Below are 24,264 nucleotides of genomic sequence, written 5' to 3'. Positions count from 1 at the left end.
ACCTCTATTAAGACGCACTGTTGGCATCAAACTAATTGATCTCGGGTTATAAATTAGCCTTCGAGTATCGAAAACATCATAAAATGCAAACAAGCGCCTGAGTGAAAAAAGAGAGAACTAATTAGAAAATTTGCACGCACTGCAAATTTGAAAAGAAATGATTAAAGATGAAAAATTTATGGTGGGAACACCAGAATAGAAGAGTAAATATAAATTTGACAAAGTATTATGCATAGTGATTCAACATGATTACATTCTTCACATCACTGCTGCGTTTCACTGCGCAGCAACATATGACACACGGCGAACAACATGCTTCTCTCCATCGCTTCGATTATTCATGCACGCCTGACATTTCAGAAGGGCATGAATCAAAAGAAGTGAAACATGAGAAATGTAAAGGCATGACGGGTGGAGGCGGGAACAGATGACCAGATTCTGTCACTGTCAGGTTGCCCAGTAACAGAAGTCTACTCCAAGGAAATGTGTGGAAAACAGACAGGATTCCTCAGGAGAGCCTGCACCGTCACACACATGACTAAATTACTAAATAAGGAGTTCCTGCTCAACCCACGTAATGCCCCCATGGCAGTACTATAGAAAAGAAATGTAAATCAACACAGTATGAGAGAATCATCACTAAAACCTGCCCTGCTCCTTCGTGAACAAGAACAAGAAGCCTGGTGTCTGAGTTCAGCAAGCTAACAGTTTTCAATCAAGCCAAGCCGATATCTCTAGGAAGTATAAAAGTATACCTAAATCGTGTGACTCTGTGGTCAATTTTCAAGGACATTGCTGGTGGTACAATATGTTTTCTGAGCCTGCGCAAAGGCAAAAAAACATTTATACCTGTTCCAAATAATGACGCCTCATGGAGCTGTCCAAGAGCTGTCTTTTAGATCTCCATTTAGGTAATTTAATAAATGTGCAAAAGGGGTTACGTGTTCAGAGATTTGAGCAGTCTCTCCTTTCATAAACTCACGGCACGAGCAATATTTTATTTGTTGTTTGAAGAATGAAAAAAAGCAAAGAAAAAGGGAATAATAAAAAAAACCCAAAAAAAACCCTAAGTACATCCTTAGCTCTGTGGTTACAATTCTGACCATTAACTGAAAGATCTTAATTCTGGTCAGGGTAATTTGTGTCTCTCTAAAGGTTGAATACAAACCAATTATCATTTTATGTTCTGCTGGAGAAAGACATGCAGATAGAATAGAAAAGACTTTGCATAATGTGCCAACACTAAAGCTCTGCTCATAGGACTAGCATTCACTGGGGCGCGCCAGTTATCTGGAATAACAGTGGAGGTTGTGTGTGAACCACATTTTGTGCAATTCTTTCAAGTTTGTAATTTAAAAGCTAAAGAACTCCAATTACCTGCCATAATTTATTAAACACGGAGATCCTGCGCTTACATTAGTCCCGTGTGAATGTGAATCTTTGTGATATGGGCTCTGTATTTTCCCCAGATATTTCTTATCCAAGCACGTCTTCTGAAACCTTTCAGTCAAGAAGTTTAGAGCCTCTGCTGGCGACTATAAATGAAAGCTGAGATATTGGGTGCAAATTCATGAGGGGTCATGGAACGACACATCAAGGGGACACACTCAGAATAAAGAAGCATAAACCACAACAAACAGTTAAAAAATGAATTAGTATTTTATTGTTATCTTCACCTATCAACTAACGATATCTGTTTTACCCATTTAGAAAGCCGCTGAAGGTGGATGAATTGTATTCCAGCTGACATTCCATGAAAACCAGGGTACACTTTGGAAAGATGGGTTCTAACCTTAACCTTATCTTCTGTTACAAGAACCCTCTGCATGCTCTCTTTTACTAAATCATGAACGTCCTCTGCGGTCTTGCTATAATTCCTTCTGCCTGGGAGGATACTTTGTCCAAACCATCTCAGTCTTGCTTCTCTCTCTAAAGCTTGATTTAGACTCTACGTCCTAACTTACAAAGAAACTGGAAATTTCTTTTATCCCTACACCGCAAGCTTCCATGCCATTCAAGTCTTTATTGTGTGTGTTGACCAGACTTGCAGTTGCATCATAGACTTAAAACTGGTTTCCAGTTATGGAAATTAAGTTGTAGATCTGACGCAGAAATGTAACTCACGTTTTAACCACGCAACCTGAGCTGTCTCTGACCTCATTTCTAATCGTATCCCTCCTGGTCACGGCAATGAAAATATGAGGATCTTCAACTCTGTCACCTCTAGCTCCACCTCCTGTCTTTAGTCTGTTAGTGCCACATCTCCAAACCATGAACAACATGTTATAAACCTTCTCTTTTGTTCTTGCTGCTACGTTCTAATAAATCCTTCCTGACACTCATCTCCATTCAATCCACACTGCCTCACTTCTTCCTTTCTGTGCACTGGACATTGCTTTGGATGGTTGACGCCAGGTATTTAAACTCATCCACCCTCATTTCTTCTATTCCTTGCAACTTCATGTTTCCACCTGCCTCCTTCTCATTCTTCCTAGCTTCTACTGACTTTCATCCCTCTTTTCTCCAGTGCATACCTCCACCTCTCCAGGTTCTCTTGCACCTGCTCCCTACACTCCCAAAGAAACAAAACAAAACAAAAATAACTTTCAGTCCTGTAGACAGCCTCCAGGTCTAAAAAGTGATGCTAATGTGAAAGTCCCTTTAACTTCTATTCTTTCTAGATCACCTAGAGTCAAATAAATGATAAAGCAGGTACGGTTTAGGGTTGAGCTAATTTGTGACTGAGAAGTCGCTATCCGGTCGTTAAGTCTGACGTCACTAGCCGTGTCTGGGCCTAAACTCCGCTGCAGGTCCATATATCAAACGATCACTATGGCATTACTGAGAGTTAAAAAACTGTCTAAAGTCTTTCACCTTTAATAAAATGATCAGCGTTCTGCTCTACCAGGTGTAACAATTGAGTTTAACATCCAGGCATCCACGGGCGACCGTGGCTCAGGGGGTTGGAAATCGCATCTGTAACCGGAAGGTCACCGGTTCGATCCCTGGGCTCTCTGTCCTGGTCGTTGTGTCCTTGGGCAAGACACTTTACCCTACTTGCCTACTGGTGTTGGCCAGAGGGGCCGATGGCGCGATATGGCAGCCTCGCTTCTATCAGTCTGCCCCAGGGCAACTGTGGCTACAACTGTAGCTTGCCTCCACCAGTAGGCATGTGAGAGAATGTGAGAGTGAATGAATAGTGGTATTGTAAAGCGCTTTGGGTGCCTTGAAAAGCGCTATATAAATCCAATCCATTATTATTATTATCCATAAAAACGGAATTTATGACATTTAACGGAGTTAGAAGTTAGCAGGGAGTTAGCTCGCTAGCTTCTATCTAAATACAATATAGCATGTCCTGACTGCAGGGTTTTGGAAACAAATTAAAACGTACAGCTCTGTTATCACTTCCAGCATAAATGAAGACAGAAAACTAAACAGCAGTGACGTTTGGCTAGCTGGTATATAATGATGTGCTACATGACCGCTAGCGACACAGCTATGTTAGCAAAATATAAACAAGCTAACTTTTTTCCCACTCGATAAAAGTTAACGTGAGTGGTCAGGAACAAATGTAATTGCATGGCAGGATGCTGTAAAAGGACCAAACTTCAGCCAGGAGAACAACTGAGATAATCCATCCACAATACGAGGTTAGTCATTCATATACTGCTGCATGGGCTGGGCTGTAGTTACATCCTAAGGTTTTAAAAACTGAGCTTAAATAAATGATTAGCGGTAATAAAAGCCGAGGGAGGTCAACAGGGATCACTGACTGTTTTAGGAGCTTTTTGAGATTAAATAGAAGAAAATACAAAACATTAAACATGTTAACAACACAAAAGCCATATTAAACGCAGACTACTTTAGGCCCGGAAGTAGGATTCGTCACGTCATCACTTAACGACCGGATTGTACATCTTATAAATGTGCTATAGAGCTAACACGGAGAAAAGCATCATTATGAGATTCCTGTACTGATGGAAAACTCTGAAGATAACTTTATAAACTGGTTGACATGAGGTCAGATTGACTTTATCATTTCTGGTGTAAAGAGAAGGGACCACAAGTGTTGGGCGTCCTCCAGCTTTGTCCACCGTGGAGCTCTTAGTGTGGGAGGTGGCCTTCGTGTGCCTTTGAAACCAACACACGCTATAAAAGCTTTTCGTGGTATTGAGCTAGACAGGAGGAAAAAGACGGAGTGGCTCTTTTACAGAGCCTTGACTGAGTACATCTTTTCTTCTGAAAATGTGGGTGTGGAAAGGAACATTCTTCAGTATAATTAGTTATGCTATGCAGCACAGGTATCAAAATAAGCATTAGAAAATTACTTATATCACTTTTGCAAAATAAAACATGAAATCTAAGAACTACATGGTCAATAACTGTTGATAAAATGACTTTATAAGTGAGCTGAAAAAATAAATTAATATGGTGCCAACTTGTAAAGTGCTAGAATAGAGAAGGGCAACAACGTTTGCAGGTACTGTGGGTCTTAAAACTGACAGAACCTGTCAAGTTAATGAATGGCCGGACCCCCATAAAACTCATTGCCCCGTGGGATCTATTGAGGCTTGCTCCCAACTCTGCATACTAAAATGTGCACGCTAACATTTTCAACCGAAGTTATATTTGCTTTAAATGAATGCATGCCAGCAGAGCCATAGCAACAACCTCATGAAAGCCCAATCAAAGATAAAATAAAGAGTCAACCTTTAAATTCATTTCTAAATGGAAAAAGTGCTGCCTGCTGAACCTGTGCTTTCATTACTATTGGCAGTTTTATCAACAAGTGACTGCACATGCAAAACAAGAGCTTTATTATTGAAGTGCAAAACAGACCTTCAGACCCGATCGTACATTGAGGAACTCATCTCTCATCTATCAAATTCATTTTCAGGTAATGATGTTCCATTGCATACAAATTGCTTGCTGTTTCAAGTTAGAAATTCAGAGGCTGCTGGTGTCAGCGTGAAGGGAAGGAGAAGACAAAATGGGGGGAGATGCACAGCTTGAAAGCAGACGAGTGGCTGTATAGTGTCATTAATTTTTAAAAAGGACAGAATAAAACCAAAACAAATGTCTATATCGAGTGTGGAACAAACGATTTAGCTTAACGTTTACTCCAGGAATATCTTGCATTAGTCAACACACTGAACAAAACATGGCCTAAGTTTAGTGTTGTAAATCTACTTTCAAACTTGTGTACAATGTTTTTGCTCACATATAAAGCCAAGACTTTTTTCCATTTCTTTGCACTGGTGCCCTTTTTATGTCAGAGTAAAGCGAGGTGGCTTCAAAGCAGTTGTCAGACGTTCGTCAATGTCTGAAGAATCAGGCCTGGGCTTTGACCAGAGTTACTTTTTCTTACTCTCTTTTTTTTTTTTGTAAGATGTGGCACCTGGAATTAGGGCTGGGCCATATACCGTTCACGGTAATACCGGTATAATGTTGGGCAACGATAAGAAAATGAAATATCGCGATAGAATATGGGTAAAACGCACATGCGCAGTGCCTTTGTTTTCATACGCACATGGCGGAAAAAGCATGCCGGCGACGCAGAATGAGAAGGGCGAAAGCAGATCGTTAAATGAAACGGATGAACCAGAATTGGTTTGTAAAAATGCTGCAGCTTCAGTGGTGTGGAACTGGTTTAGCTTTCGTTCGTCAGATACACAACAAAGCACTATTTTTGGTAGCACATGCTAGCGGGCCGTTGTTATTACCGTGTTTTTTGGAAAATACGGCACACTTAAAATCAATCCTTTGATTTTTCTGAAAATCGACAGTGCCCCTTATAATTCCGTGTGCCTTATGTATGAACTCTGGTTGTGTTTACTGACCTCGAAACAATTTTATGTGTCACACGGTGCTGGAAAATGTTTAGTACGACTTTGCTAAGCTATGAACCTGCACCACTTGATGGGCATTATGGCTATCGTAGGCAGGAGCCTCGCGGAGTGATACGTACTGTGCTTCAACATGATATTACCGTATTGTGTGTGTATAACCTCTTTTGAAGTTTTGTGGATATTATACATGGTTATGCTGAGGGTATGTCGGCCATTTTCCACTGGAAATGCCTTTTGGTTAAACTGTCAGCAAGGATTTTGCATTTGCACTGTTAAATTTTTATATAACTTTAATGCACATAAAAACAGCTGCTTGTTTAAGTGAAAATACGTTGATTTTTTTTTGCACGAATAAAGTTGTGGAGTTGTAAAGTATTTTGTCTAGTGTCAATTATATCGTCAGTTATATCGTTATCGCAAATTTTCAAATGTATATCGTGATAAATATTTTTGGTCATATCGCCCTGCTTTACCTTGAATTCAGAAGCCTGGACATATGATGGACATTTACTTATTGCAAATTTCCCAAAAATCTCCTGCACTAATTACAGACTAGTGCAATTGATCGAAAAAAAGGAATGTGACTGGACAAATGATTGTTACTACGTGTGATGAATTTGCAATCTCATTGCCTCGGCAATGGCTCCTTCGAAAAACTGGACCAGGTCTTCAAAATGATTTTGGCACCTCAGACATCAATGACACAGAGTTTGTATGTTATCATTTTGTGACTGGAGTTGGAAATGACATGCAATCTGTTTATGATAATACGGTGATTATCAGAGCCATTAAGGACTGTTTTCAAAAGTTTTGGAAAATTCGTTTGGGGAAAGTTGCGCAACAAAATCAGCTCAGGCCAAAACCTGCTCCAGATTGCAGTGGCAGCTTTAGTTCTTCGTGCTGGAACAAGTTTGTCATGAAGATACTTTAAATGTTAATAGACTATTCGGACTTTTTCTTTTCCTTTCTTTGTTGTTATTTTTCTGTTGTTAGCTCATGTGGCCTTTGTCAGTCAACAAACTTGAATAATAGTCAGCAGCTTATGTGTCTCCAGGAAAATGATGTATCTATTTTTTCCACTGTTAGTAATGAATCAAATGAAAATACGTCTATTGTGTGAAAACAATATATAGAGAATATGTAGCTCATGTCTTGCCATCTCTATTTTAATATGTTTTGGTTTCTTCTTTAAATTCTACACCTCTACTGCCCTGTACTCCGTCTCCTTATCTCTTGTCTGAAGGCTCTGGATAAAAATACTAAACATTATAATTGGGCCAGCTTTCGGAAATCCCAGCATGATGACACTGTAGGCTGCAATGCAGCCAGGCCTGCTTACTTTGCAGTTTTCTACTTTAACAAACTTCAGCTTTTTGGGGACCAAAATAAATAATTAAATGGAGTCTACAAAACTACCACAGAAAACTTCTCAACCTCCAATATTAAAAAAAAAAAAAAAAGAGACAGGCAGAGAAAGAGGGAAAAATGCACCTGCAGTCTTTGCTTTAGCCCAAAAAGTAAATTTCAGCTCCTTTAGAAATCTTGAGCTCATAAAAGTCACCAAAACAAACATGATTAACTATTACTTTTTATAAGAGCTTGACATGTTATCAGAAAAATATCTTTATCACAATATCACTATTGTGATAAAGCTACTTTTAACATAAATTAAACACTTTGTTGTGACTGTTGGTGCTTAACCACTGACCTTCACTGATCTCAGCAAAGAGAAATAAAAAAAAACTGAGAGGAGGAAAGGAAGCAACATGAGAATTTAAATAAAATAACTGCAAACAGACAATGTTATTGAATTGCTGCAGATCAGAGATTTGTTACCCTTTCAGTCTAGAAATAAATGTCTGTATTTGATCTGGTGCAATCATATTTTCACTGGGAGAAATCTACCTCTGTCACTTTCACTGTGGCACAGAATTGTGAGAAAAACAGCAAAGCTGAATATCAATATTCAGGACCCCTGCTTTTTTTTTTTTTTAAATTAATGTACACTATCATGTACACACGCTACTTAAACACACTTCCCCCAAAGAAATTAAAACTAATTCAAATTCAATTCTTTTATTTCAATGTTTTTATGTTTAGCACATAAAAATTATCTGGTAATCATCTTAAAATTAGGTAAAAACCTAACCTCAAATGATCAACACCGCATGACATATTGCACAGTACCCCTATTTAATTCACAAAAACCAAGCAGAAATGTGGAGGCATTGTATGAAAAACTAAGTGCATGGCTCAATAGACGATAAGCTGAATGACTATATCAGTCTTTCACAGCACTGTGGAGGAATTTCCCCCCACTTTTCTTTATAATGTTGGTTCAGTTCAAAGGTGTGCAGGCATTTATGTATGTACAGCTCTTAAGGACCCCTCGGAGCATTTTAATCACAAAGAGGTCTCTTTTTAACAGAAGCATTGCAATGCCTTGATTCTTTTCTCTTCAGCCATTCAGTTGTAGATTTGCTGCTGGACTTGGGATCAATTTCATGTTGCATGTCAACAACCAACAATACCAAAAATTAAATACTTGCCAAAACGCAGTTTTAACTGATGGCTAGCCATATGAAACATCCAAGGATGACTAAAGAATTGCGATCAAATGTCAAAGAAATGTTAATGCTTGTACTATGTTTCATGGGAAGCTATTTGATTGCTGCTGAGACATTTAAACTCAAGCAGAGGATATGCTGTCTACAGCTTCTCAGACATATATTCTTTAAAAGCGTCCAAATCATATGAATGGTTTCACAGACACTAAAGCTTGAATATGAAAAGGAAAAATAAAAGAAGAAGCATCCACATTTTCATCCAACTTTAGCGTAATATTCCCCAGGTATGACATCATATAGCCAATCTACATTAACTTTTTTCCTAAAGTTTAGAACGTCTGAGTTTATATGATTGCACAGCTACTAAAATCTACATACTGTAAATATTTATCCTGAGGGTTAGAGCAGGGCGATATGACCAAAAATATTTATCACGATATACATTCGAAAATTTGCGTTAACGATATAACTGATGATATAATTGACACTAGACAAAATACTTTACAACTCCACAACTTGATTCGTGCAAAAAAAATAAATAAAATAAAAAAATCAATGTATTTCACTTAAACAAGCAGCTGTTTTTATGTGCATTAAAGTTATATATATATACACAGCTGTAATGCTCCGACAATCCATCAAGCGGTGCAGGTTCGTAGCTTAGCAAAGTCGTACTAAAACATTTGACAGATTTTCGAGCGCCGTGTACGACATAAAATCGTTTCAAGGTCAGTAAACACAACCAGAATTCATGCATAAGGCACACGGAATTATAAGGGACACTGTTGATTTTCAGAAAAATCAAAGGATTGATTTTAAGTGTGCCAAAAAACACGGTAATAACAACGGCCCGCTAGCATGCGCTACCAAAAATAGTGCTTTGTTGTGTATCTGACGGACGAAAGCTAAACCAGTTCCAAACCACTGAAGTTGCAGCATTTTTACAAACCAATTCTGGTTCATCGTTTCATTCACCGATCCGCTTTCGCCCTTCTCATTCTCCGTCGCCGGCATGCTTTTTCCGACATGCGAGTATGAAAACAAAGGCACTGCGCTTGCGCGTTTTACCCATATTCTATCGCGATATTTCATTTTCTTATCGTTGCCCGACATTATACCGGTATTACCGTGAACGGTATATGGCCCAGCCCTACTGAGGGTTATGGTATTTATTAAATAAACAAATCCTGTCATCTATGAACTGATTATTTGACAATTACAGAAAGCATAAAACAAATCCAGCCTCTGATTGCTACACAATTATCCATCAACACTTAAGTGCATCTTGAAAAAAGGCTGATTCCTGTGCTTTGAGACACACCACCATAATCAAAGTGAATCTGCCAAATTAGAAGAGAAATCATTCATAATAAATGAAATATGAATTTATGTATAATGCCTGATTTACTGTAAAAGGAAGCTTATTGAAGGGTTTGCGTAAGTACTTTGATTACAGTTTTTTTTTTAATGTCTCAATTTAATAACATTCTTGTCCTTCGAGGCAAGTGTGCGATGAAAAGGCGGGACAAGTCCAATAAATCTGTTCCCAAGAGTAAAGCTTCAGACACACTGGTCTGTTTCTTTGTGAGTCACACTGATGGTTTGAGTGTTGATATGCAAAATGGTGCAGTTGCATTAAAAACAAACCCTCTTGGGAGAAACCGGCTTGAGAAATAAAGGGCAGGGGAAAATCTTGAGGTAAACTGTCTGCGGCTATGACACAGACTGAAGAATAAGTGAGTTTACAGAAACTGATTATACTGATTTATGGAGCAAATAAAATGCGCATTAATGAATGTTGTGCCCTCTAAACTCAAATATCTGTCTCAGATAATCTACAGCAACATCATTCAAAAGCTTTAACTTCACCAGATCCAAACTGTATATGAATCACAGTATTTGCACTACCTTAGATTTGTGAATACAGCTTAAATGATGTGGTTTAAAAAAAAAAAATAAGAGAAGAGAAACATTTTTTTTTGTACTTTTTGCACCGAGATCACCATCTGGAGTGTTCCCATAAGCAATTCTGCCATCTGTGGCAATTCCGTTCAAAATCTTTTAATTCCCTAAACAAAGAAAACATATCCCAAGGACACCATGTGTTGGGTGAGATAACGCGACTAGTGACCGATGGCTGCTGTGGCGCTAACCTTTGTGCTAACATTAATGGACATTCACTGAAGTAAGACCCCGCTGAGATTAACCCCGAGACCACCCTAATCCCATTCGCACAAAAAGAGATTAAGGTTGCAAAGGGTTCTGTAGACACGAACACAAATCAATGACTTAGAAAAACAATTTCAATATGAAGGAGTGTTACTGGCTCCCTGCACACTAATGATCGCTGGAGCTGTTGGCAGTAAATGCTTTTTGCTTTCAACCTCTGTGAATATGCCTTTATTGAATGACTAATGTACTTAAAAGACTGTGTACCTTGAGGATAAAGCTGACCAAAAGATCAAAAAACTTTTGCATAACTTAAACTCTTGGCCTTCTGTTATTTGAGGGAATTTCACAGCCCATAATGTGTCTGTATCTGGAGGCAACCAGTACACATGAGAGAACAGTGCTCTCTCTGTCGCAGTGCATGACTGCATCTTTTTTCCCTTTTACAAAGTAAAAGATAATATTACACAACTTCTCCAAAGTGCTTCTCTCCAGTCATTAATCTTTAATAAATTCTAATGCCAGTCCTCATCTCCTTGTCTGACCTACTCTTTTTACTTGAACTTTAACACCATGCTAGGAGCTCCATAAGGCTGTGTTTGTGTGTTGAGCAGAGGTGCACTTTGAGCTAATGCTATTGAAACTATTTAAAAAACGAAGCATACACAAAAAGACGGTGAACTGTGGCAACCACTAATGCAAGATGTCAATAAAATTCAGTAACTTTTAGTGATGAATTTACACAAAGTATCCAGAAGTGGGCACATACAAACTCAAAAATATTTAAAATTTAAAGCAAATGATTGGTAATAAAAACACCTTTCAAAGTATATGAACTTTGGTAAAATCTGGCAGATTTACATCTAACATTTTTAAATCGACTTTTATTAAAATGAAAAAATAAATAAAAGTTAAAAAAGACCTATACATTAGCAGAGCAATGCTGCTATCATGCCTAAAGCATTAAATCAATGTCACGACTCAAAAAAAGGTGGCAAATATATAGTAAAAACACTACTTTGAGTTACTCTTTTGTTTTATGTTAGAAATCCACAAACGACACAGCTCGCACTGTTTCCTAGTTACAATTTTTTTTATTTTTTTTTAAACAAAATTTAGTATACGAGTGGCAGATGCTGCTCTCTTAGTTAAATGGCAAACAAACCTCTCACTAAAGCAGGCTAATCACATCTGGCCAGCACGCAATCCTCTAAATAAGATTAGTCCTGAAGCGAATGAGTGCATCCCAACCATAAATCTGACTAATGTGCAGGTCGGCAGCTCCTAGTTGGCAGCACCCTCACGTGAAAATGGAACTAGAAAAGCCTCAACGCCAGACTGTCTCTGTTTTTGTGTGTGTTTTTTCAAACACATGATGAATTAAGATACATTACAGTACTGAATAACATATTATTGTACCAAACCCTATTAATCATTGAATTCAGATGTTTTGACTCCAAATGCCACAAGTGTATAAAATCAAGTACCCAGCCATGCAATCTGCCTCACAAACATTTATGAAAGAAAGTTGTTCTAAAGACTTCACTCAACCCTCTCAGGCTCAAATTAAACTTTTTGTTGCTAATGCACAAGTCCTGCAGTGGTACTTCTGAGTTAAAAAACTAATAAATTATGTATGTGGGGTATTCAGGTTGTTAGTTTTTAACTGTTGCAAATCGGCAACGCCTGCCTTGAGAGGGTTAATCTGAGCGTGATATTGTTAAAGGTTGCCACCTCCCTGATATAGTCCTCGATCAAACGCAAGTGGTATTATTGTATAGTGGAAGCATTTCGCAACCATATAATGTGCTCAAGTCCTTCATACATCCCCGACTCAGTAACTTTAGAGTTCTAAACCTTCTCTGGCATTAACATCAGCATAATAACTCTGTGTCAGGAGCTTCATGATATGGTTTCCATGGCTGAGGACGTCCTGTAGGTTTAATATGCAAGTTGTCTACAACTTAGGGTTATCTGCCCTTTCCATGCTGTTATACTTAATTCTTCATTGTAAACATCTGAGGGAAATTCATCTCTGGTAACTTGTTTTATTTGGTGCAGGCCATTACATATTAGTATTCACTTCCACCTTGATGCTAGATTTCCATCTATACTGCACGCACCAGAAGAAAAGACTCTTCTGTTATCCAAAATCTAAGTACTGCAACACGGAAAGATTTGTTTATTTTTATTCTCTAATATCCAGAACACAGAAAGACACAACTTGAAGTGGTACAACAGTTTTTTTAGTTATAACTTTTGTTCTAGGGTGCTATAAAATAGTGAAACTGGGAGCTATAGTGCTTTCAGCACACAGTAAGACATCGGCAGACTATTTTCAAATAGACCTCAAAACAGCAGGTGAACAGCTTTCCTATTTGTGTTATGTCCAAAGTGTTGTCAGCGTTGTGCCTGTTACCAACCCTAGTGATGGCAGCTTTTATTATTAACTGTTGAGATTGTACCCAGGCTACTATCACGCTGTTCGGAGTGGTTAGATGCATGCTAAATAATCAACTCCCGTTAAAGCAGAAGTATATCATAATTATTTATCTCCGTCTAGAGCAGATGGATAGAAATTTGTTCAATATAAATAAAAACAGACATTGTTACATAATATTTTCCATTTCCCTTCTATTTGCGTCATCATTTAGTCAAACACTTGTCATCTTTTTGGGTTCCAGCCCATTAGTTTGCCTGGCTTTGCAGGGAGGAAGTAGCTGCTGACCTTCAAAGTTTGGCAAGATTTCATTCGCAGATATGTGAAACAGCTGAAGAACATTTCTTAAAAGACGATTCAATCACGAATCAAACTGAGTACAGACACTTGGAAAAAATCTCTCTTACAGTGCACAGCCTTTCAGTGATGTGAAAGGACTTCTATCCATTTCAAAGGTGAGACTTATACAGGGGAGGGAGTGAAAAAAGGCACCTGACAACAAATTGTTTGAACAATGACCTGTCTATGCAATCAGTTTTCTCATTGGAGATCATTTGCACCTGATGATTCCCTTCCTGGCTGCTGAACAGCAATCATTTCAATTCTGTAAACCACGGCTGCCAAAACAAATCACAAACCCCAGTTGACAGCATCGTCCTAATCCATGACTGGGATGCAGATGATGTGGCAGTTTCCTCTGAAGGTTTTTCAAATTCTCAGACACATACATAGTGACGTCAAAGGAGCCAGTGTGCTTTCAACACCCTCCTCCATATCGCATTTCACAGAGGCTGCAGATGACTATATGATCATAAATCAATGACTAGCTGCACAATAAAAAAAAAACAAAACAAAACCGTAGTGCTCTGATTCCAAAACAATTTCTGATAAAGACTGTAAATAATTTATAAATAATGATAAGGATAATATAATATAACAGAACAATTTTTCAAAGAGTTAAAAAAACAAAAACAAATTCAGAAATAATAAACCCTAAATCTAATTGGGATTCTTTCTTTCATGAGAGAGAAAAGAGTAACCCAACCACATTCATAAGGAACCAAAATGCAAATGCAAATCAAAAGGAGAAAACTGAAATTGGAAAGATGATACTGCTGAAGGACCAAAACACCTGCAAAACATAAGAAATTTATTGCACCATACTGACTGAGACAGTGATGCATCAATTAAGCAGGCTCTGTGAAACTACTTGGGAATGCAGATGGTGGAGGAAAAGTGCAGCTGTGTAAACCTGCCTCCAGTAAATTTCTTTGCCAGATTTCCTGAGAACTGTGGCTACAAAACGGGTATAGCTACAGTTATCCTAAATGATAATTACTTCTTAAATCATGAAAAACAGCAAGAGGGAGAAACACACCGACTGTGTTTTGTGGTTAAATCTATGATCGATTTAGAATTCAGGTTATTTTTTGCAGGTTTGCAGCCCTATTGTGTTGATTCTGCAATCTCAATGAGAATTCCCTTTACAACAGAGTTAATATTTTATTTTTTTGTGACTAACAAAGAGAAATTATGCTCACCAACAATTAACCAGTGAAGTTTAGTTTTCGTGGTTCTCTAAATTTAAGTGAATTTGAATTTAATTTTTGTAGCCAGAGAAAAATCTGTAAGATTCAGACTCAGACAACTGGAGACCCGACGACCAGGTAGTCGTTCTTGTTATACTTAGAACTTTGAAGTCTGCCTCCTGGTGCGCATGTGTAGCTGCTGCACTGTGATGTAATGTCTGTGGATGAGTCCATGTGATCACAAAAAACAGGCAGGCGTAAGGACATCTATATGGACCTTTGCATGCATCGTCTGAAATTACAGTTCCAGCTTTAGGTCCCAGTCACACAGGCCCAGAGACCGGTCAGCTACTCCCTGGCAGGGAGGACTAGGAAAAACATACATTCCTCAACCAGATGGCGACGGACTGCAGACGGTTGATGGCAATCACTAAGTACTGCAACAAAAACCTCCTTGAGATTGCTTTGGTCATGAGCAGATTGCCTTGATTGCCCCTAGTTGGTGACTTGTCTGTAAACACTGTCTAACTACTCCGTAAGCATTTAAGATACAAAACCAGAAATGGAAACTGCTTGTGGTGACCGACTGAATTCTAGTCATGCGTGTCTGAGGCCTAAAGAAAGCAATCCAGTGTTGCTTTCCAGTGTCACCCTATTTCTTTTAAATAGTTGCATATTTGTATGAAAAATGTTGGCTTTTATTACACACTATGATAGCTCTAATATAAATCAGCTTAATTGCAATTCAATGGCTTCCACATAGCTATGCTAATGGGAACAGAACCTCATTATGGTACCAATTTCAGGAAAACCCTCAGAAATGGATTTTTAGAAGCTTTTAACTTCCATGTAAATGATCTACTGTACATTAGAAGAAGTCTTGATAATCATGAGTTGTAATCTGTGAGTAACTAGGCAATAGTTATATCTATCTATCTATATACATATATACATATACACATATAGACACATATATACATATAGACACATATATACACACATATAGATATACACATATAGACACATATATACATATAGACACATATATACACACATATAGATATATACATATACACACATGTATATGTATATATATATACACATATGTATATGTATATATATATACACATATGTATATGTATATATATATACACATATGTATATGTATATATATATACACATATGTATATGTATATATATATACACATATGTATATGTATATATATATACACATATGTATATGTATATATATATATACACACATGTATATGTATATATATATATACACACATGTATATGTATATATATATATACACACATATGTATATGTATATATATATACACACATATGTATATGTATATATATACACATCTATATATACATACATATACATCTATATATACATACATATACATCTATATATACATACATATACGTATACATGTACATATGTATACGTATACATATGTACATGTATACGTATACATGTACATATGTATACGTATACATATATATACATATACATACACATATACATACATATACATACATACATACATATACATACATACATATACACATATACATACATATACATACATATACACATATACATACATATACATACATATACACATATACATACATATATATATATATATATACTAGGGGTGCAACGATACACAAAATTCACGGTTCGGTTCGGTTCGATACTTTGGTGTCACGGTTCGATATTTTTTCGATACAAAAAAATGTTCATGCATTTTTAATTTGTCATTTATTAAAATTATAAATATATATTTTAACTCAAAAGTACAGTTTTTAAATTTAACCCTAACCCTTGTGCGTGTTTTTTATTTTGACAGCGAATGCGCACCTGCGGACCACTTATGTGCAGCCCTGGTTATTTAGCTCATCATATTGCAGCCACAGAAATTCTTTTGTCCATAAAACCATAAAGCTGCACTTTCTTTTTGCCTTATAGTCTGATTTGTCATAACTTCTCCGTTTTGTGGTAAGCTTTTCTTTGGCTGTCACTTCTTCACCCTGACCTGTCTTATTTGGCTCAGCAGAACTGAAATGCTTTTACACACGCACTCACATAAGCTCAGCGATTCTCTGCGCGATCAACCTCTCACATGTTTAAGCTGCGGGAGATTTCACTTGTCATGTTTGCATAGTAAGCTAACGATTGATAAGACGATGTCAGAGGAATTGGTGCACAAATTATCATCACTCACAGATCAGTGCTGTCGCTCTCTATACACAGTTCGCAGGATTGCAAAGTGAAAGCAAAAAAACAAGCGCAAATTCAAACGCGACTTCAATATGTCACATATTGACAGTGGCTCACCGATGCCAATGACATAATTACCCAGCTACATTTCTGAAAGAATGCAAAAGCATTGACATATATTTTTCGTACAATAGCCCGACGGGCAGGGAAGAGATAGATTTTGGTGGGCCGACTGAAAAAATCGCTAGCTCCGGGACGTCGGGCTAGCGATATTGCAAGCCCTGTATCTGATTGAGGAATCACTCATCTTTGGAAAAGAGAGTTTATTACAGAGAAATGTCTCTTTCCAAAATAAAAGCTATACTATCCGCTTCTTCTGGGCTATATTCTCAGCAGCATAAGAAGAATCATGTGCTAACAGCTGTCTAAATGACTCGGCTAAAGTTAGTAGCATGCTTGTTGTTTTTGTCTTTGCACTAGGATGATGTCGGCGTAAACGTGCAGTCATATTCGTTGTGTTCCCACTAGTGCTTTCAGGTTAATCTCGTTGAAATGACCTTAACGCCACAACACGGCAAATCTCCGTTAACGAGCTACCGCCGATTGCTCCGTGCATGGGGCTAGACAGCCAACACGTTAACGAGCTAACTGCGCTAACACACTAGTTCACACCAATGTAATTGAGCATTGCATGGCACATCCAACATACTGTTTTACTTTAGTCCATGACTCGCTTACCTTCAGGGTCATACGTCACATGAAAACCAAAATAATTCCAAACGCCAGATCTGAATGAGGTTCAATTTGCTTGTTGCAAGCAGAGCTTAACTTCTGTCTCGCTAGCTTGCCCTGCGCTCTTCCTTCTGATGATGCTGTCTGTGTTGAGCGCTCAGTGGATCTGCGCTGGACAGTGCAGCCTAGGCGGAGTAGTCGAACACAGATTCACTGAGCGCTCAACACAGACAGCATCGTCAGAAGGAAAGTTGATAAAATAAATTACAAATGTTGTATTGTTCGATACATATGCGTACCGAACCGAAAGCACTGTATCGAACGGTTCAATATCGATACGAATATCGTTGCACCCCTAATATATACATATACAGATATATGCAGATATATACATATATACACACATATATAGATATACACATATACATACATATACATATATATACACATATACATATATATACATATATAGATATATACATATATATACATATATAGATATATACATATATATGTATATATATGTATATATCTATATATGTATATATATGTATATATCTATATATGTATATATATGTATATATCTATATATGTATATATATGTATATACACATATATATACATATATAGATATATACATATATATACATATATAGATATATACATATATATACATATATAGATATATACATATATATACATATATAGATATATACATATATATACATATATAGATATATACATATATATACATATATAGATATATACATATATATACATATATAGATATATACATATATATACATATATAGATATATACATATATATACATATATAGATACAGTGGGGCAAAAAAGTATTTAGTCAGCCACCGATTGTGCAAGTTCCCCCACTTAAAATGATGACAGAGGTCAGTAATTTGCACCAGAGGTACACTTCAACTGTGAGAGACAGAATGTGAAGAAAAAATCCATGAATTCACATGGTAGGATTTGTAAAGAATTTATTCGTAAATTAGGGTGGAAAATAAGTATTTGGTCACCTCAAACATGAAAAATCTCTGGCTCTCACAGACCTGTAACGTCTTCTGTAAGACGCTTTTCTGTCCCCCACTCGTTACCTGTATGAATGGCACCTGTTTGAACTCATCATCTGTATAAAAGACACCTGTCCACAGCCTCAAACAGTCAGACTCCAAACTCCGCCATGGCCAAGACCAAAGAGCTTTCGAAGGACACCAGGAAAAGTATTGTAGACCTGCACCAGACTGGGAAGAGTGAATCTACAATAGGCAAGCAGCTTGGTGTGAAAAAATCAACTGTGGGAGCAATCATCAGAAAATGGAAGACATACAAGACCACTGATAATCTCCCACGATCTGGGGCTCCACGCAAGATCTCATCCCGTGGGGTCAAAATGATCATGAGAACGGTGAGCAAAGATCCCAGAACCACACGGGGGGACCTGGTGAATGACCTGCAGAGAGCTGGGACCAAAGTAACAAAGGTCACCATCAGTAACACACTACAACGGCAGGGAATCAAATCCCGCAGTGCCAGACGTGTCCGCTGCTGAAGCCAGTGCATGTCCAGGCCCGTCTGAAGTTTACCAGAGAGCACATGGATGATACAGCAGAGGATTGGGAGAATGTCATGTGGTCAGATGAAACCAAAGTAGAACTTTTTGGCATAAACTCAACTCGTCGTGTTTGGAGGGAGAAGAATACTGAGTTGCATCCCAAGAACACCATACCTACTGTGAAGCATGGGGGTGGAAACATCATGCTATGGGGCTGTTTTTCTGCCAAGGGGACAGGACGACTGATCCGTGACTGATCAGTGAGAACTTTGAAGATGAAACGAGGCTGGGTCTTCCAACATGACAATGATCCAAAACACACCGCCCGGGCAACAAAGGAGTGGCTCCGTAAGAAGCATTAGAAAGTCCTGGAGTGGCCTAGCCAGTCTCCAGACCTCAACCCCATAGAAAATCTGTGGCGGGAGTTGAAAGTCCATGTTGCTCGGCGACAGCCCCAAAACATCACTGCTCTCGAGAAGATCTGCATGGAGGAATGGGCCAAAATACCAGCTACTGTGTGTGCAAACCTGGGGCCTGTTCTTCGTACCTCGCTAAGTAAGTTAGCTGGATTTGATTGTTGACGATTTTGCGTGATCCTGGATCGTTCGGTTCCCCGAAGCTCATCCGGGACTTGCTGTCATAGCAACAGAGCCGTAAGCGTAAACCTGCTCGGGAGCAGGTTTACTTTATGTAAACAGGATTAGATCGCGGCCACGCAGGTATGTCCGCTTCATTTATACGAAAGCAACAGCGATATTCCACCACTGTTTCACCATAAATAAATATTATCAATGTAACTAAAGATAATGCAGCACTTGATCCTTTTATTGATGTCACACAGATACATACAGGTCATTTCCTAAAAAAGGGAAATGTACTATTAACATTCTATTTCATGTATTTGATTATTACAGATGTAATTCAGATTTCAGAGTAGTAATTGCAATTTACTTCGTGTAATCAAGATGAGAGACCACGGCTATAAAAGTGAAGGTGGATTTGGGAAGTCTGTCGCAGCCATGTCCTGTCCGTATACGCGAGCAGCCCATTGCGGAAGGTGCAAGATTGATAAGGAGAGTCCTCAGAATTCAGCGTATATTGCGGGACAGACAGGATCCTTTAGCTCAGCGCGACAGTGTGCTCATAGAGAGATATCGATATTCCCGTGAGGGTATTATTTACTTAACCAACTTGTTGACGAGGGGGTGCAGGACCACCACCTGTCTTTTTTTCCTCTGCCCTTTTCTTGGTTGCTGTTATGAACAAACTAACAGAGTATTACAGGCCAGTATTACCTTGCCAAGAGACGAAAAGCAATCTAAGAGATAAATATTACCATTCTGTAGAATACTCCTGTATTCCACTTTTACTTGTTCCCATGTTCTTGTGGGTCCTGTTGTGGCTCTAATGTGAAAGGGGATATAATATAACATATTATAATATAATATAATGCCATATGATATTGGACAATATAGTGTCATATGATAGATCTACCCTACCGCCTACTGGTGTTGGCCAGAGGGGCCGATGGCGCGATATGGCAGCCTGGCTACAACCGTAGCTGCCTCCACCAGTGTGTGAATGTGGGAGTGAATGAATAGTGGTATCGTACAGCACTTTGGGTGCCTTGGAAAGCGCTATATAAATCCAATCCATTATTATTATTATTATTAAATTACCTACGAGTTTGATTTGTCAGCAACTTTCTGCCAGCCCCTCTCTCCTTGCTTTTGCAGCCTTTGCAGTGTTCTCTTGCGTTTTAATTAAACTCTGAAACTCCTGAAATCCCTCACTCATGAGTTCTTGCTCTGCTGCCGGAAAATACCGAGCGCGCGCCTTCGACATTTTCGCCGACCAATCAGCGGGTTGCCGATCAATGTTTCTACTATCGATGCGTAGCCCCTTTTACGACACCCAGTGATGTCACATTACTGCGTCCAGCTGTACTAATCGTCAACAGCAGGTGTGTTCGGGGAACCGGATTAGCGAGCTCACGGTTAGCGCGATGGTTTGGTCTTGGATGTGTCATTTGATCTTGGATGTAGTAAGCGACGTACGAAGCACAGGCCCCTGGTAAAGACCTATAGTAAACGTTTGACCTCTGTTATTGCCAACAAAGGTTATGTTACAAAGTATTGAGTTGTATTTTTGTTATTGACCAAATACTTATTTTCCACCCTGATTTACGAATAAATTCTTTACAAATCCTACCATGTGGATTCATGGATTTTTTTTTCACATTCTGTCTCTCACAGTTGAAGTGTACCTCTGGTGCAAATTACTGACCTCTTTCATCATTTTAGGTGGGGGAACTTGCACAATCGGTGGCTGACTAAATACTTTTTTTGCACTAGGATGATGTCGGCGTAAATGTGCAGTCATATTCGTTGTGTTCCCACTAGTGCTTTCAGGTTAATCTCGTTGAATTGACCTTAACGCCACAACACGGCAAATCTCCGTTAACGAGCTACCGCCGATCGCCCCGTGCATGGGGCTAGACGGCCAACACGTTAACGAGCTAACTGCGCTAACACACTAGTTCCCACCCATGTAATTGAGCATTGCATGGCACATCCAACATACTGTTTTACTTTAGTCCATGACTCGCTTACCTTCAGGGTCATACGTCACATGAAAACCAAAATAATTCCAAACGCCAGATCTGAATGAGAGTGGGGGAGGTCCATGTTGTAAGGAGAGCTTAACTTCTGTCTCGCTAGCTTGCCCTGCGCTCTTCCTTCTGACTATGCTGTCTGTGTTGAGCGCTCAGTGAATCTGCGCTCGACTACTCCGCCTAGGCTGCACTGTCGACCCTAGGCGGAGTAGTCGAACGCAGATTCACTGAGCGCTCAACACAGACAGCATCGTCAGAAGGAAAGTTGATAAAAATAAATTACAAATGTTGTATTGTTCGATACATATGCGTACCGAACCGAAAGCACTGTATCGAACGGTTCAATATCGATATGAATATCGTTGCACCCCTAACATATACATATATAGACATATATACATATATACACACATATACATACACACATATATATATACATATACATATATATACATACATATATATACATATACATATACATATATATACATATACATACATATACATATACATATATATACATATACATACATATACATATACATATACATATATACATACATATACATATATACATACATACATATATACATATATATATACACACACATATATACACACACACACACACACACACACACACATATCTCAATACATGGTATTTAACATTCCTGAATAGGCAGTGACCAAAACTGGAAAGTAAAATTTGCATTCCCTGCTATTTACCTTTGACTCACTCACACATGGTAAATATTTCCAGAGTCAAAACCAAAGATAAGCAGGTGTCTAAACAAAAAAACATTAACACCAATTATCCCTGTAATGAAACTGATGGCTGCCCAGTTCTTTACATGAAAACAAGCTGGATTCAATCCGGCCAAGAACATTCTGCTGTTCTTGTTGTAATTAGGAAAAACTCCCTCACCGCTCGAAATTGTGCCCAGAATACGAAACATCAAAAACATTACTTGGTACATGACTCAAAACAATAAAATATTCATAGCTACATTTAGTTAGACAATACTAACATTCAACTTGGTCACGCACTTTGGATTATAAGATTGCAAATGGATTTCATTTTCTCTTTTTGCACTTTGCAATCAATGCTATCAGAGGCGACCTGGCAGCAGGGTCATTCTGTATATTATAAACAAAATAAACAAAAATCTATCTAAAACTCTATTACTCTGATCTATTTGCCCTTCACTCTCTAACAAACATTCCAGCTTTTACCAGACGGGCCTATTTTAAACCAGGCATTAACAGCTCCACATGACTAAACAGCATAAGCTAAATAAGCACGTGGCCAATGTGGGGTGTCACAATACAAACTTGCAATTTTTGCACCTCTAGTCAACATACACTCACCAACCACTTCATCGGGTACGCATGTTGAACTGTTTGTGAAGTCAAATACCTAATCATATATATATATATATATATATATATATATATATATATATATATATATATATATATATATATATATATATATATATATATATATATATATATATATAAAGAACGGAGCAACATTATCATGACTGTAGCTTACAGGCGGGAGCATTTATTTATTAGTGCCAACAAAATGAAGGGCTTTTCACCCTTGTTTTTCAGTGAGCTGCTGTCATTGATGACACACTACCTATTTCAAAGCATAAATGTCATGTTTCGGCCGTGTGGCAGGCAGGATGAGGACCCAAATTGCAAACTCACACACACGGGGGATAAACTCAAAATGCAGCTTTAATGCTGATAAGTGATAAACAATAACGATGATACAAAAAGCAATACAAAACTACACTAAACTGGGAAAAGCTAAAGTAACATATACTGGAAGACACGGGGAGAACCACACACGGCATGAGGGAGAACGCGACGCCGAACAGAGGAAGACGCAGACAGAAATACACAGAGGGTTAACGAGGAAAGTGGGAACACACGGGGAACACAGGTGACACAGATAACCATAACGAGACACTGACGGGAGACGGGCAGAGTCAAACAGGAAGTACAGAGGTTCAGACAGGAGGAGAGAGAGCACGGGGAAAAACACAGACATAACGGGCTGGGGAAACATGGAACAACCACAAAGGGAGACGAGGGCTCATAAATACAGAGAGGGCACACAGGGGGGAGAGAGAGCACGGGGAAAACTTAGACATAACGGGCAGGGGAAACATGGAATAAAACATAAGGAGAGACGAAGGCTCACAGATACACAGAGGGGCACACAGGGGGTGAGAGTCACAAAGGGAACGCACATAAGGAACACCACAACAGGGCAACTCAGAAAACATGGTCTAAATAAGGAACGAAATACAAAAATACATGGAAACTAAGAATACTGGGCCAACACGGCCCAGGACCATGACATCACCCCCCCCTTAAGGGCTGGCTCCCGACAGCCCAAACCCGAGAAACAAAAACAAAAACAGAAAACAACCCACCCAGGGCGGGAGGCGGGGGACCAGGACGGAGGGACCAGAACGGGAAACAAAACAAACAACAGAAAACACAGGAGCACATGACCATAGTCAAAATAA

General features: G+C 38.6%; 1 protein-coding gene across 1 annotated transcript in view; it reads right to left on the bottom strand.

Annotated features, from left to right (window-relative positions):
• The window catches only part of rngtt (RNA guanylyltransferase and 5'-phosphatase), a 120,809-nt gene that overhangs the window by 22,313 nt on the left and 74,232 nt on the right, over positions 1–24,264 (bottom strand). The window lies entirely within an intron of this gene.

Source organism: Aulonocara stuartgranti (assembly GCF_965226115.1).
Source record: "Aulonocara stuartgranti genome assembly, chromosome: 15".
NCBI lineage: Eukaryota > Metazoa > Chordata > Actinopteri > Cichliformes > Cichlidae > Aulonocara > Aulonocara stuartgranti.
Note: the sequence above shows the minus strand (reverse complement) of the source record. Positions and strands in the feature narration are given on the sequence as shown.